Source organism: Bufo gargarizans, chromosome 5 (assembly GCF_014858855.1).
Source record: "Bufo gargarizans isolate SCDJY-AF-19 chromosome 5, ASM1485885v1, whole genome shotgun sequence".
NCBI lineage: Eukaryota > Metazoa > Chordata > Amphibia > Anura > Bufonidae > Bufo > Bufo gargarizans.
In genome coordinates, this window is record NC_058084.1 from 46,690,476 (window position 1) to 46,706,908 (window position 16,433).

At 43.9% G+C, this 16,433-nt stretch overlaps 1 pseudogene; it reads right to left on the bottom strand.

Moving 5' to 3' along the window:
• The window catches only part of LOC122939296, a 359,170-nt pseudogene that overhangs the window by 86,475 nt on the left and 256,262 nt on the right, over nt 1-16,433 (bottom strand).

Genomic DNA, 16,433 nt, shown 5'->3' on the forward strand with positions numbered 1-16,433 from the left:
CAGAAATAATGATAACAAAACTGATCCCATAGTTTCCTATGGGGTCAGTATTGTGTCCAGTGTCATCCTCCCAGAGAGATAATAGTTTGTATTGATAAAATCTACAGTACCTCGATATTCCATATTGTTGGCTGAAAATGTGCTGACGAGAACTCGGGCTCCAAAGGATTCACTGTACCAACCAGGGTAGTCCTGACCAATGATCTTAACATTTCTACTAAGTAAAGCAACGTCAGCAGCCAGAGTGTAATTCAGGGTCGTGTTTGGTACTTGATAGGTGTTAGCTGGAAGAAAAGTACAATTAAACATAAAAATATTTTATTTTTTTCATATATGGTGGTTAAAATGAGGGATTTTTTCTCAGGGTCCAAGCCCTACATCGTCAGTAAAGTCTAACAGGCTTTGAATCAAAGAAATAGATCCTAGATAGTGATGAGCGAGGATGCTCGGCCGAGTACCGGTTCGGCTCGAGCCTCGCTATGATCGGCACGTGGAGGTACTCGGCTGAATACCACGTGTGCTCGTCGCATTGCTCGAGTCTCCTCCCCGCACGTTTGACGCTTCCTAAGCAGCCAATCAACGTTCAGGTAAGTAATTCCCTTCAGTGTAATGCCATAGCCATGTTAGCTATTAGCCTTACACTGATTGGCTGGCTGGAACACGTGATACTAGTTTATATAGGAGCCGATGCCCCGCACTCGGATCCTTCAGCGCCAGGGAGGGCAGACAGTAGGCAGGGACAGATAGCGTTTTGCTTGAAATTCACAGATTTAACTTAAAAAAAAATATTGTAAGACCAAACAGTCCTCTTAAGGACTACAGTGTGTGACAGCAGTGAGCACCATTTTTTTTTTGTAGCAGGGGTTAAATTCAGCAGTATCAGGGACAGGCATCTTCAGGAAGGGACAGATCGTGCAGGGCTGGAAAATGCTTTTTTAAGTACCCAAAAGCTTTTAAAAGACAGAAAGATCTGATATTAGTGAGAACCACAGTAGGCCATCAGAAAGCAGTGTGTTTAGCAGACATTATAAAAAGGGGCTTATTTACTGTAAGTGAGATATACACCGCGCCATCGGTGGAAACCTAATTTGTGCCACATCTGTGTGTGCGTTCAATCCGCAAAGGTTATATACAGTATTCCAGCAGAAAATAACTTTTATTTGGGACATACTATGTATAAATATATCAGGGGTCAGTACAGAGATCTATCCCATCAGCTATTTATCCCCAGGACTGTGACTGTGACGAGGGGACATCCTCTGCGTCTGGAGGAAAGAAGGTTTGTACACAAACATAGAAGAGGATTCTTTACGGTAAAAGCAGTGAGACTATGGAGCTCTCTGCCTGAGGAGGTGGTGATGGTGAGTACAATAAAGGAATTCAAGAGGGGCCTGGATGTATTTCTGGAGTGTAATAATATTACAGGCTATAGCTACTAGAGAGGGGTCGTTGATCCAGGGAGTTATTCTGATGCCTGATTGGAGTCGGGAAGGAATTTTTTATTCCCCTAAAGTGAGGAAAATTGGCTTCTACCTCACAGTTTTTTTTTTTGCCTTCCTCTGGATCAACTTGCAGGATGACAGGCCGAACTGGATGGACAAATGTATTTTTTCGGCCTTATGTACTATGTTACAAATTTAACTAGTTTTAGGCACATCTGTGTGTGCGTTCAATCCACAAACGTTATATACAGTATTCCAGCAGAGAATTATTTTGCTAGGGGCAAATTGAAATAAGTTGTCCAACATCTATTGAATAAACCTTTTACTATGAAGAAGGTGAGCACTAAGGGACGGGGAAGTGGGCGCCATCACTAGATTTGGCCCTCTCGCCAAGCACGCTTATAGAGGCACAGATCTTGTGCCCTAATTCACAACCTCTTGACTTATCACAGGGTCAAGAAGATGAGGGTGAAGAACGTCAATTATTTGTTCACGAGGTGGATGAGGATGAGACACAGTTGTCAATCACTGAGGTTGTGGTTAGGTCAAGTCAGGGGGATCGGGATGAGGAAGTGGAAGAGGAGGTGGTGGACGATGAGGTCACTGACCTAACTTGGAAAGGTGAAAAGCAGAGCGAGGAAAGCAGTACAGACGAGGAAGGATCTGCAGCACCACAACAAGCTGTAAGAGGCAGTGGTGTGGCAAAAGGGAGAAGTTGGCCCACACCAAACAGGCCCACAACCGTTACACGGAGCACCCACATGCATAAATCTCCCTTGCCAAGGGCTAGGTGTTCCGCAGTATGGCGCTTTTTTTGCAGAAAGTGCAGATGACAAAAGAGTGGTAGTTTGCAACCTGTGTCATACCAGAATGAGCCGGGGAGCGAACACCAGCAACCTCACCACCAACAGCATGATCCGCCATATGGCATCCAAGCACCCTAATCAGTGGGCCAAACGCCTGGGTCCACAATCTGGGTCTGCGGGCCACCCCACTGCCTCATCTTCCCCCGTGTTACGCACTGCTGGCCAATTCCCTGTCGAAGGCGCATGGCCGGATACCCCTTGCCCTGCACCTGGGCCTTTGCATGCACCATCAGCAACTACATCTACTTCTCTGTCCCAGCACAGCGTCCAATTGTCCTTACCCCAGGCATTTGAACGCAAGCGGAAATACCCAGCCACCCACCCACTGTACATAGCACTAAATGCACAACTTTCAAAATTACTGGCCCTTGAAATGTTGCCATATAGGCTTGTGGAGACTGAGGTCTTACGCAGCCTGATGTTGGCAGCCATCCCACGGTTCTCTGTCCCCAGCCACCAATATTTTTCATGGTGTGCAGTCCCAGCCTTACACGAGCATGTGTCCCGTAACATCACCCGTGCCCTGACCAATGCAGTTATTGGGAAGGTCCACTTGACCACGGACTCATGGACAAGTGCTGGTGGCCAGGGACGCTACATTTCCCTGACCGCACACTGGGTGAATGTTGTGGAGGCCAGGAGTGAGTCGTACCCTGGGATGGCACAGGTGCTACCTACGCCCAGGATTGCGGGCCCTACGTCCATCAGGGTCTCCGCCAACAGCTACGTTACTGGCTCCAATCCCCACTTCTCCTCCTCTTCCGCCGCTACCTCCACCACTTCTACCTCCAGCAGTCAGCCATCAGTCGGTAGCTGGAAGCAGTGTAGCACTGCTGTGGGGAAATGTCAACAGGCTGTGCTGAAGCTGATCTGCCTAGGGGACAAACAGCACACCACTGCAGAGCTGTGGCAGGGTATAAGGGACCATACCAAGCTGTGGCTGTCGCCACTCAACCTACAACCAGGCATGGTTGTGTTGGAAAATGGCCGTAACTCGGTGGCGGCTTTGGAGCTCAGCAACCTGATGCATGTGCCATGCCTAGCGCACGTATTAAACTTAGTGGTTCAGCGGTTTATTAAAACATTTCCGCAAGACGTCCACAGATTCAGCTGGTCTGTCAAAACTGCAGCAGTGCTTGGGGCTTCCAGCTCACTGACTGTTGTGCGACGTGAGCACGCGCTGGAACTCTACGTTCTACATGTTGTCCAGGCTTTGTGAGCAGCAGAGGGCAGTTGTGGAAGACCAGCTGCAACATGGTCGTCGCCTTTCGAGTCAACTTTCACTATTCACAAGCGAGCAGTAGGCATTGATGGCAGACCTCTGTGAGGTTTTTAGAAACTTTGATGAATCCATAAAGTTTAGTTAGTGCCGATAACGCTGTTATCAGCGTAAGCATCCCACTTCTGTGTCTACTCAAATGATCGCTGCTCACAATTAAGGACGCTGCTCAATGTGGCAGATGTGGAAATGCGGGAGGACTTTAGTGTGGGTGATAGCCAGACCACCCACATTTCGTCTTCTCAGCGCGAGTTGGACCATGAGGAGGAGGAGAAGGAGGATCTGGAGACAGTTGCCTCTGCTACAGAGGGTACTACCGACGGAACTTTAATTCTATCCGTTCGACGTAATTGGGCACAAGAGGATGAGGAGGAGGATGAGGAGATGGAGAGTCATCCTGACGTCGACAGAAGTCTTGCCTGTTGGTACTCTGGCACACATGGCTGACTTCATGTTAGTCTGCCTTTCCCACGACCCTCGTGTTATACCCATTTTAGATAACATGGATTACTGGATGTTCACTCTTCTCGACCCCCGCTACAAAGAGAACTTTGCATCTCTCATTCCTGTGGTGGAGAGGGCAAGTAAAATGATGCAATACCAGAAGGTCCTTGTTGAGAAATTTCTCCAAACATTTCCATCTGACAAAGCTGGCGGCAGAGTCCGTACTTCCATAGGCAATCAAGGAAGCCAGACAATGGGAACACACTCCAGTTCCAACAAAAGGCAGGACAACACTCTCCAAGGCATGGGACACTTTCATTCCATCTTCAACCGCACCCTGAAACGCGGCCTACTGTCCCAAGGAGGGAAAAGTTTTGGAAGATGGTGAAGGAATACATACCAGACCACGTCCTCAATGATCCCTTGGTTCCTTAAAACTACTGGGTGTCCAAGCTGGACACGTGGCACGAACTTGCGCTCTATGCCTTGGAGGTGCTGGCCTGCCCTGCCGCCAGCGTATTGTCTGAGAGTGTATTTAGTGCTGCTGGTGGCATTATAACAGATAAGCGTATCCGCTTGTCCACTGACAATGCTGACAGGTTGACTCAGATAAAAATTACCAAGGCCTGGATTGCCCCTGACTTCTCCACTCCACCAGAGGAAAGCTGAGCTAATGAGGAACAAAAACACAATTTAAATGTATGCTTATAATGTACTCAATCCTCAAGATTCAAATGCACCGTTTTCACCGCAAAAAAAGGGTATATGTTTGAATCTTGTTTCCTCCTCCTCCTCCTCCTCTTCCAAACAGTATATATGCCCTCACTACAATGTTTTAAACTGTTTGCTCACCTTTAGGCCCTCACTACAATGTTTTATAGGGTCCGCTCACCTTCAGGCCCTTACCTCCAATGTTTTATACGGTCTGCTCACCTGTAGTCCCTCACAACAATGTTTTATAGGGTCCGCTCACCTTCAGGCCCTCACCTCAAATGTTTTATACGGTCTGCTCACCTGTAGACCCTGACCTCTAATGATTTATACGGTCTGCTCACCTGTAGGCCCTCACCTGTAATGTTTTATGCGGTCTTCTCACCTGAAGGCCCTCACATATAATGTTTTAGAAGGTCAGCTCAGCAGCAGGCACTTGCCCCTAATTTTTTATAGGGTCACCAGCATGCCCTAGCTCCAGTAGGCCATCAAGGATAATTTTTCAAGGGTGTGTATGATGCCCTCCTTTATGTGTGAGCCCTCTTTCACACGGGCGTCATGTTTTTGGCCCGGACCCTTCACAGAAGTTCAGGTTTGGGATCGGTGTTGTGTAGATTTTATTATTTTCCCTTATTTACAGAATGCTTAGTACAATAGGGCTGGAGGGGTTAAAAACTAAAATAAAAAAAATTAACTCACCTTAATCCACTTGCTCGTGCAGCCCGGCTTCTCTTCTGTCTTGTTCTTTGAGGAATAGGACCTTTGATGACGTCACTGCGCTCATACCATGGTCCATCACATGATCTTTTACCATGGTGATGGATAATGTGACGGACCATGTGTTGAGCACAGTGATGTCACCTCAGGTCCTTTTCCTGTGCACAGCAAAGATGAAGACAGAAGAGAAGCCGGGCTGCGCGAGCAAGTGGATTAAGGCGAGTACAATTTTTTATATTTTTTTAACCCCTCCAGCCCTATTGTACTATGCATTATGTATTAAGAATGCTATTATTTTCCCTTATAATAGCCCGTCCCGATCGTCTCCTAGCAACCGTGCGTGAAAATCGCACCGCATCCGCACTTGCTTGTGGATGCTTGCGATTTTCACTCAGCCCCATTCACTTCTTTGGGGCCTACGTTGCGTGGAAAACGCACAAAGAGGAGCATGCTGCAATTTTCACGCAACGCACAAGTAATGCGTGATAATCACCGCTCATATGCACAGCCCCATAGAAATGAATGGGTCCGGGTTCAGTGCGGGTGCTATGCGTTCATGTCACGCATTGCACCCACGCGAAAATCTCGCCCGTGTTAAAAGGGCCTAAGAAAGGGTGCATTGGAGTGCCGGTTTCTTGTAATATTTGGCAGCCCTTTCACTTAGTGCATAGGTTTTAGGAGTTTAGCAGTGTACCTGAACAATTGTAGCACCATGCGAAGGAGCCCCTCCTTTATGTGATATACAGGCTGTATCGGAGTGCTTCTTCCTTGTTTTTGGCAGCACTTACACTGTATATACAATTGAATATACAGGAAAGAATGTTTCCTAACAATTTTTCCTCTAAAAAGTTTTTTTTTTTTGGGGGGGGGGGGCGGGGGGCGGGGTTTTGGGCGTTTTTTTGTCGGTTTGTAAAAGTGGCGTACAACATGGTTCCCAGCAGCGACATTGGAGTCCAAGATGCATCCAGACATGGTCCCCCCCCCCTACTGTTCCTGATCTATTTCAGAGGTGTTTCCATCAGTTTCAGACCTTGGATCAGGCACCCTACCCTCATCCGAACAGGGGGTGCCTGGTTGTCTCCCATTGACTTCCATTATACTGCGCACGAATATCCCTATGTGTTCGGACCGAGTACCCGAACACCCGAACACTTTAGTGCTCGCTCATCACTAATCCTAGTGGCTAGTGATTGGCTCCAAAGACTGCTCCAAATGTTTTTTTTTTTCTTCTGGACCTTTGGGACCCACTATAGCTTGAAAGACTAGGCCCACTGGAGAATTCTCTGGTACTCTGATGGGCCAGTCCAACCCTTGCCCATCTCAGCCTTTCATGGCTGAGATCAGATCAACCCTCGTAAGTGGTGGCTAAGGGTGTTTGCAGTTCCAGAAGCAGCCTGGCATGCTGTGCTACACTATACCTTACAAATCAGAGGTTACCAAGAAACAAATTAATAATTCAAACAATAGGAGTTATGGGTCTGCTTGAAAGAGCTTAGAATATATGAGGAAATAGGGGTGACAGAAAAGGTAAAAAGTGTTGGTTTCGAACAACGGTCCTGCACAGATATGATGGGTAAAAGGAAAGGAGTCAGATAAAAAGGGTTGTCCTATCTTGTCCTTTCTAAGGCAAGATGGGGCTAACCCCTGTCTACTAGGTGGCCGGGAAACAGTAGATTGGTCTGACGCTCTGCTCCCGCTGCAGTGCACAGGAGCTAGGCAAATGGGTAGAACAGCAAGTTGTTTCCATAACTCGTGTCAGCATAGCTTGCCGTGCCACTCTGTTTGACAAGCTTTTGTGCACTGCAATGTGAGCTAAGGAAACAGCAGAGTGCCAGACCAAACTGCTCTTTCCATGTCACCTGGTGGACAAGGCTTAGTTTCATCTCACCATAGACACCCCCATTATAGAATATGGTAGGCCTGCCTAAAAAGATGCCCTTGCAACTGTGGATCTTTGGAAGTAATCTGTCTGGGTAGGATTATAGAGGATATTAGTCTTAGATGATTGGCATAATGGAGAGCATGGGCAGGGTGGTATATACAGATGAGCAAGGAGATGTAGGTTCTAAGCAACCAGTGCAATGACCGGAAGAAGATGGAGGCATTGGTGTAGACAGATAGATTAGCTTGACTGCTGAATTTAGGATAGATTGCTGAGAGGAGAGTTGGTTGAAAGGAAGGACAAATAGTAATGAGATTGAATCAGAGCAACAATGAGAGTTGTAGCTGTTTTCACAGCTTGTAAGGGTTACTAATAGGGTTACAAGTTGGACTTGTTGGACTATATAACCTCAAGGCTGACCATAGTCTCTGGAGGACCACTCACAATAGTCAAAAACAATTGATTCTTAATTATTTCAATGCCCACTGATAACACAGTTCCCTAGCAATACCAGCAAACACTTGTGGATCTCACTACTCATTATAGGATTTTTAAGATACTCATAATCTTTCATTGGATGGTCAAAGCCTGAAAACATCTTTAAAAATTAACTAATACGGTTCATTGCATCACTTACCAGAGTGCTTAAAGCTGAGGGACACATTTAAGGTAAGGGTCTTCTGGTCAGAAGAAACATCTGTGATTTTCCTGATTTCTGTCTGCCAGGCACTATAACTTGTGGTTGTGATCAGAATATCTTCTCCCACCTTGTAAAAGAAAAATTGAGGCGAAATTTCACATATAAGAAGCATTTTTTTCCCCCCATATAATAGTCCATCATAATGGACTGTGGGGATCCCATAATAAAACCTGATATTCCCTATAATGGAACCCCATTCTTCACAGTTGAAATCTGACTACAGCAAACAAACAAATTACAGCTATTATATTCGGAACTTGGGTAACACTTTATTCCCTTGCTGAGACTTTTCCCCTTTGACTCTTTTCTTCTTCTCAGCTAGACTGAGAGTAATTAAACTCACCTTCCAGTCTACTGGCTCTGAGAGGGTGATGGTTTGAGATCCTGCTAATACTGTTTGTGCCAGCTTTGTTCTATACACAGAGCGAGGAAGTCCATGTAGGTCCAGCTGCCCGAACACTCCTACACAACAATGAGGGAATAAGTGTTAAAATGTATAATGCCCATATTGCCATAATATATCCACAATATAAGATATTTGAATTTACCTAAAACCTTTGAGCCTTGGTTTGGTCCATTTGGCAATGGTAACTCTGGAGTTGAATGGTTTCCTCGTAGTACAATATGTAATTCTCCTTGGAATGGGTTGTCCTGAGTTCCTCCTATCAATCTTCCACCCTGAAGATAATCAAGTAGGTATCATTAAGATTCTGAGATATTGGCAAAAATAAAACTTTGACCAGATGTGATGGTATTGTGAACCTCACCTGGATGGAAATGTATGTAGCATTTAGTACAGTTGTCTTGAAGGTAGGTAAAGTCCTGGTTGTTGAGTTGTCGGTGAGATTTCTCAGCTCCAAGACACCATAAATGGTGAGTTTATGCAGGGATGGGACATCTACATCAGCTATAATATACTTGCCTAGAAAAGAACAATAGGAAGCTTATTCATAAGTCAAAATAATTTAACATTTGACCCATACGGCTCCAGGTATCATACCAGAACAGATCCTTATATGTTCAACGCTATATATTCTAAGCTAAACCACACCAAAATCCATTTTCCACTGGTCAAGAGTTCCCAAAAAAACAGAAGAGTCTTTTTTATGGTAGAGATGGACTAATTTCATCCTGCTCAAAGATGCCGGACAAAAAAACTCAAGAAACTTGGGAATCTATCGCTAGGCTAAAATTATAGAATGAGTTATCTTCCCATACAACATGTTTTTTTAGAGGAAAGAATGGTAGTAGATTAGGATCTACTGAAAGGTGCTAATATACATCTCACTATAATGCTTCAATCACACGTCAGTGTTTTGGCCAGTGATTTCCATCAGTGATTGTGAGCCAAAACCAGGATTGGAGCCTCCACAGACATAAGATATAAGGGAGAGATCTGCACCTGTTCTGTGTTTGTGAGCAAAACCAGGTGCAGCTCTAATCACTGATGTAAATCACTGACCAAACACTGACTGTGTGAATAAGACATAATCTTGTATTGTGTAGTCAAATCACTCTGATTACATGTGGCGACCATAAATATCTTAAGCTTCATGTATGATCCATATAGCAAGGATTTTAATTTCATCAACTTATCGTCCGTGGTAGCGGAATCCATAACGGAATTCTTAGATAACCCGGACCTTGTATGCCGAACTTGAAAACAGAAGTTTGCGCATCCCTAAAAATAACTAATAATTTAAAAAGAATCTTCAGCAAAATAACTCATCCTCTAATGTTAAATGGTTTGTCCAGGATTAGAGAAACATAGCAGTCAGGCTTCCAAAAACAGCGCCGACCACATCTGTCTTTGGGCTGGATCTGAATTTGCAGCTCAATACAACTGGAGTGAATTGGGTTGAGCTACAATACCACACACAACCTGTGCAGTTTTTTTTTGTTTTTTTTTAAATAAAATAAAACCCAGGTCAATCCCTTAATGAAATAACTAAAGTATTAAACTGGAGCCTGATTTGCAAAGTTTGGGATAGCATATTTGTATATGTACATTTTGTGGTCTGCAAAAAAATGAATATTTCAGAAAATCTTGAAAAAGCGATAAATTTGCCAGATGGAATCACCCCTTTTAATAAGAGGAAGATTATTACCTGGTGGGATTACAACATTGGATCCTTCCTTCGGGACAGTATAATTGTTTTCTGCTGATGATTCCCAGAAGGAACGATTAGACCATAAACTGGAAAGACAAAATATGTTAGTAGAAGTATGAGTTAGTTCAATCACCAGGGTTATAAAGAGGCAGACATAAGGAATTGGGCCCCTAGTAATGGCAAAAAGTGGCCCCATCCTGGAGCTGATTCATGTTACTATACCAGAACTGTCTGTAGATTGTTTAGCATCCTACTCGTGTCTGTAGAAAAGATTCCCTGAACACGTTCACAAGACATGTTTAAACAGCACCCCCTTCTGTCATGGGCCCCATAGAAACCACCCTGGTATGTACAGCCTCGCCTAACTAGAAGAACTTTACGTGTTAACGACTCTGTATGTGTCCTTATAAAGTAGCAGGAGTAAGCAAAGGTAGATCAAAGACCAAGTCCTGATACATGGTCATAAGTCTAATTAATATGTCTTTACCGTCAGTTACATAATACAGATTACTTGTCTGCTGATATTTTCTGATACAACTTGAGAATTGCAAACATTGATCTACAAGTTATCTTCCAGTAACACTTACTCATATAATGAAATAGGTCTGATTGAGGGTACAGTTGGGGGAGGGGGTGGAATACAGTTCTTGAAATAACATTGGTAGACCACCAGGTTTACATCTGTGTTTTTCATGGTTGTGTCGAGGGTCCCGGCTACGGCACGTCTCTGGAGTTTCGCTTTTCCAGACACTAGGAGTAGAAAACATTTGTGAATCAAGGTACACTATTTGTCAGCTGTTTGAAGAGAAGGCTGCGCTCATGAGAGCGCTGCCTTCCCTTCATTGTTTACCTGCTCGCTGTTGACGTCAACCAGCTGATCGGTTAACCAGCCTATCTGATATCCCCAGGATAGGTCATCAATATAAAAATCCCAGAATAATAATATTAATAATATCCTATTGTTTTTCTCTACCACTCTATGGGTCCCTACACAGATAAATTTGAACGCTTGTGTTTTTTTGCTGCAGTTTTGTGTCAGTTTTTGCACATGGTGGGGCAGATTTACTAATTGTCGTGCATTTTACACTAAGTCTAAGAATACAAATCACAGTCTTAATATAAGACAAATTTACTATTGTGACGTATGGACCATTATATATTTGGAGTATCGTAAATCCTGCGCAAGATTTCCATCAGTGCCCCAAAATGTTTTGTTTGCGCGCCAATAATTTCTACCTGTGCCACTTATAAAATAGAGTAGCTTTACTCCAAAAATACACCAAAATTTTGGCGCATAGAGGCACATATAGGCCATGCCCTTTTAGGTGAAATAGCACCCCTTCCCACAAAGCCACACCCCTTATTGGATGATTTGTAAAATGCTTATAAAAGCCTTTGGTGGTAAATAAAAGTGAAATATATACATTAATAAAAGCAAAATGGTGTTCCCTGCTGTTGTTAATAGCACTATCATAATACAGGTCATAGTGTACTTATTCTCCACCCAACCTATCTCATCCATTATAGAGAAGATAAGTCTGGCCCTCTGGACAGCTCTCTCTTGGTTACCCATATCACTGTGCCCATTGAGACTTTCATCAACAGTTAGGGAAGAGGTTGGAGCCAACCTAAGTCACTTGTCCAGAGGTGGTCAGTGATTACGAGGAGTACCTTTCAGTCTGGAGGACCTGTCCAGTCCTGCATTACACAGATAACCCACTGATTTGAATAGTCACTTATGATGGTGTTGCAGGAAAACTCAAATTACTAACAGGTTTCCCCACAGATTACAGCTGATGACTGGGTGTCTCCGCAAGGGGGCGATATGTGATTTGTGTATTTTCAATAAACCCTTTTAAAAAGCCTAAGCATCAATACAATCCTAATCATCAGATCTCCAGATCTATTAGCTCTATAGTCAATGATTAGGAGAAGGAGATGCGTAACACTGATCAATAGTATCACACAGATGTCTGTACCTAGATATGTTAGTGTAGTGGTGTTATCATTGAAGTACCAGTCTCCACTGGTATTATTGTCCCAGGTCAATGGCTGTGAGGATCCATTGCGCATATCGACTATTTTGAACACGTCCGGCTTCTGATTGAAGTTGTGGGATATCAGCACGTAGTCTTCACTCTAAACATAATACAATTATATGGCAAAGTTATTGAAAATGGCAGATACAAACACATGCGACAGCAGACACCGTTTATCTTGTTGTCGCTGATTGAGTTGAGTAGGTCTAGAATTTACCTTGAATCCGTAGAAGGTGGATGTATATGAGATGTTTGTAATGAAATCTACACCACTGAAATACCAGTTGAAGGAAATAACATTGGGTAACAAGGCCATCCATCCAGGTGCGTGTGTCAGGCGTTTTTGCAGGTAAGGTACAACACTAGAGCCTAAATATATAAATTGACCTTGTTTTTAGAGAGAGGAAAGGGAAGGCTGGTTCACTGCTAAAGGGTTTATACCAAGTTAATTATTAAAGTGGCTAAAGTGTTTACTGTGATACTATGATCTATGCACTATGTTACCCAAAAGGCCATGTATAGGTAGGAAACAGTTTACTGGCAGTCTGTTAGTTACAATTGCCATATTATTGGCTTCTCCCATTTTCTACTGGTTACTACAAAGTCTGCTAATGAGCAATCTAGAGTGAAGACTTGGCAGGAACACACACCAAACAAGTAGGCCAGAGAAGATCCTGCTCTAGGAAAACACCATTCCTGTGAGTAAAAAATACCAGAAAAATCAACTTTGTTGAGAACTACCTCTTAGAGAAAGAAACATTCAATTATTGCAGATGGTTGGGGACCATAAAGGTGATAATTGGACTCTGCCAGTAAAGATAATGCACTTATATGGCTATAGACTTAACTGTTCAAGGTTTAGGTTATTTGTTCTGGGAAAGGCCTACTCTGTGAAATAGTTCACAGGGCCTGCTGCATGTACTTATCATGTGTTCAGTAAAAGAGAGACCTTTTTTTCACTTTAATCAAGCCGGCCTGGTCTATGTACTCTATCATCATCGCCAAGATGTGCCCTGAGGGGAAGAAGACCTGCATCCCTCCATTTACTGCCTGTGTCGCCCTGGAGAGTGCTGCAGTCAGGATTAGTCACTATAAGGACTGCAGCCACATTTATTGCCTTAGCCACCACTCCTACTCTCTCCAACCTTATGCTTCCCCCATCTGTGAACCTGCCCACAGCACTTCCACAAAGGCTTTATATGTAATATGGAGCATGCACTTTCTTGAAATGTATTCCACATTTATTAAGTACTTAAGTATTAACCCAAAAATATCATTGTCAGTGTATCACAACTAGGGTTTACAGGTTTAGCTACAGGGTATGCATAGCTAGCAGTCTCGCCTGGATCCTGGTACCCGAAGGAGCTTAAACGCCCCTCTCCCAAATAAGAAAACACCAGTATTGTAAATGGCACATCGTAGGTGGGTGCCTTGTTTTCGATGTATTGGAACCTAAAAGTTTTACTTTACTCCTCACTTAGGGTTCCATGGAAACATGGGGCTCTATTAAACCTAGTTAGGGGTTCCAGAGAAGATAGTAACCTTTATTGTATCAATGGGGTAGTCGTAGGAGGGGAATTTCTATGGGACTACCAAAGATCGGCAAGTACAGTGTTTGGCTATCTTCAGCAGGCTTATAGAGAACAAATGGAAGGGCAGTGGGCATGCTTGACTGCTGCTCCATTCATATGTGGGACAGGGGACCATTATTCCTGTGTTCCCGTGGTCAGTGGTAATGCAAATATTGGAACACTTATTACTGTCATTAAAAGTCTTTGGGACTGATGGAGACAGCTGAGTGCAGTCCCATTAACAGTGAATGCAGTAATAATGTTATCATGATAATAAGGGGGCCAATAAGTTGGGCCCTCAGTGATCCGGTTTGGACCCCCACCAATCTAACAATTATAATCTACCCAACAGGTAAGTGACAAATTGTTATTTCCAGAAATCCCCTTTAATATTCCTACTGCTACTGGCTGACCCACTTGATAAAAGTTGTTCCGAGAGAAGATGGGGGTTGACAGCAGGACCGGCTTATTAGCTTATCACAGTGGAATCTGTGTTGTGGGAAGAGGCAGTTATTGAGTTTAATATGTTAACAGTATGCAGCGAGCTCTTAAGCTCCTCCTAGTGGTGGATTCAGGAAGCCAGAATTTTATCATTTAAAGTAGTTCCTGGGATAACTTATTAAAGCCCCAGCATTAGTATTGATCATCGATATCCGATTGGTGGGGGTCCAAGTCCCAGAACCCCTACCGATAGGCTGTTTTTAGCTGTTGCTATGCCAGATCCAATACCCAGGAGCTACATAGCTCTGTCCACCATGTAATGGCCATGCCTGGCTAATGCAGTGCTTCTTGCATTCACTTAAAGGCCCCCATAGCAGTGCTGCAGTAATCAGACACAGCCACTACACGGTGTACAGGGCTGTGCAGTTCCAGTGATTGGCTCCATCATCGCAACTCCTATAAACATCTCATTGGTGTATTGGTAGTCGGACCCCTGAAATCTGATATTGAGGAAGACCTATCCTGAGGACAGGTCATAAATAAGTCGGTCCTGACTTCGGCAGATTTACTAAAACTATTCTAGTCCTATACACTGCTTCTAAATGCTGTAAATTTGGTGCCTCTTCAAGCCAGAAAATCAAATCTATGACAGATATGAGCTGGCGTAAATTATAATAAATTTGATGGGCTGCGACTTGTTCTGCCTCTTCTCACTACGCTCCATCCACCAAAACCTGCAACTTTTTTTCTACCACAAAACTGGTTCAAGTTGCAATCTCTTATTTCTGCAGGACATTTGGTGCTATGAAAAATAATTTCCACACGCTAGAAAAAAAACATTAGGACATTAATCAGCACAGAGTGTCAGGTGTATATAGATTAAAAACACAAAATAGCCTTCAAGGGGGAAAATTAAGCATTAACTTACCAAACAAATTTGAAATAATGGCATTCTTTCCTTGAAGAGAAGTAGGGGATGGGTTGTTGAAGGCCAGTCTGTGGAAACTGGTGGAGGCATTACAGATATATCCAGGGAAGCCAGCACTCCAATCACTGCTTTGGCTGCACTGGGACGGATCGAGGAGCCCACTTCCTGGCACCACCTTTGCTCCTGTCTTTCCTACATCAAGAAACAAAAATACTTTTATTAGTTGCTAATAACCCATATAATAAGACCTCATGCACACAACCGCTGTTTGTTACCACATCCGTTCCGCCGATTTTCGCGTTTCAGATGCGGACGCATTCATTTCTATGGAGCCGTTGAAAATGAGGATAGTCCACCGGTTGCCATCCGCGTCCGTGGTCAGAGGTTCCAGTCCGTCCCAAAAATATAACCTGTCGTATTCTTGTCCGCAAAAAATGGTTTGTGGACCCATTTAAGTCAATGGGAACGCTAAAAAATACCCGATTGTCATCCGTGTCCGCGTCCGTTTTATTCCAATAATTTGCATGGCAAACCTTGCACTTTTTTTTTTCCTTCTGGTGGTCCTCCAAAAAAAACGGAAGACACACGGAAACACAACGGAAACAAAAAACGGAAACGGATCACAGAACAACGGAACCCCAATTTGCAGAACGGAAGACAACAACGGTCGTGTGCATGAGGCCTACAGAAGGTTTAGTAAAATCTTACAGAAGGTCTAAAATTATAATTGCGGTTGGGAGATCCGCTCTCTCATAAAAAAATTTTTAGACAAAAGTAGCAGAAAAGAAATCCAGTTCAAGGCAGAGTGGAAATACATCCTACTGGATCTACAGAACAAAGTGGCCAAATGGCCAATGGACAACCCCTGGACCCCCACTGATCAGCTGTTTGAATGGACAGGGCCATTTACCAAGCATCGTGGCCTCTTCTTCAGCCTGTGATGGCATGTCCATCGGTCACATAACCTTTGGGAATCTCAGTTATATTCAAGCAAATGAGTCAGGTCCCCCTACAAATGTGATATTCATGACCTATCCTAACTATAGGTCATTCCAGGATTTTATTATTGATGGGCTTTTCTTAGGATAGGCCATTGTTATCAGTTCAGGAGGGGTCCAACAACCCACACCGATAAGCAGTTCTGCAGTAACTGATTGAAGTTAATGGGAGCAGCTCTGCCCACTTCACAATGGATGGAGCTGTTTAATTCCAGTAAAGACTTCCAACGTCTTAGCTACTCAGGAACTGCAGATCGGCAGGGGATACGAGGTGTCGGACCCTCGCCAATCAGATATTGATAGC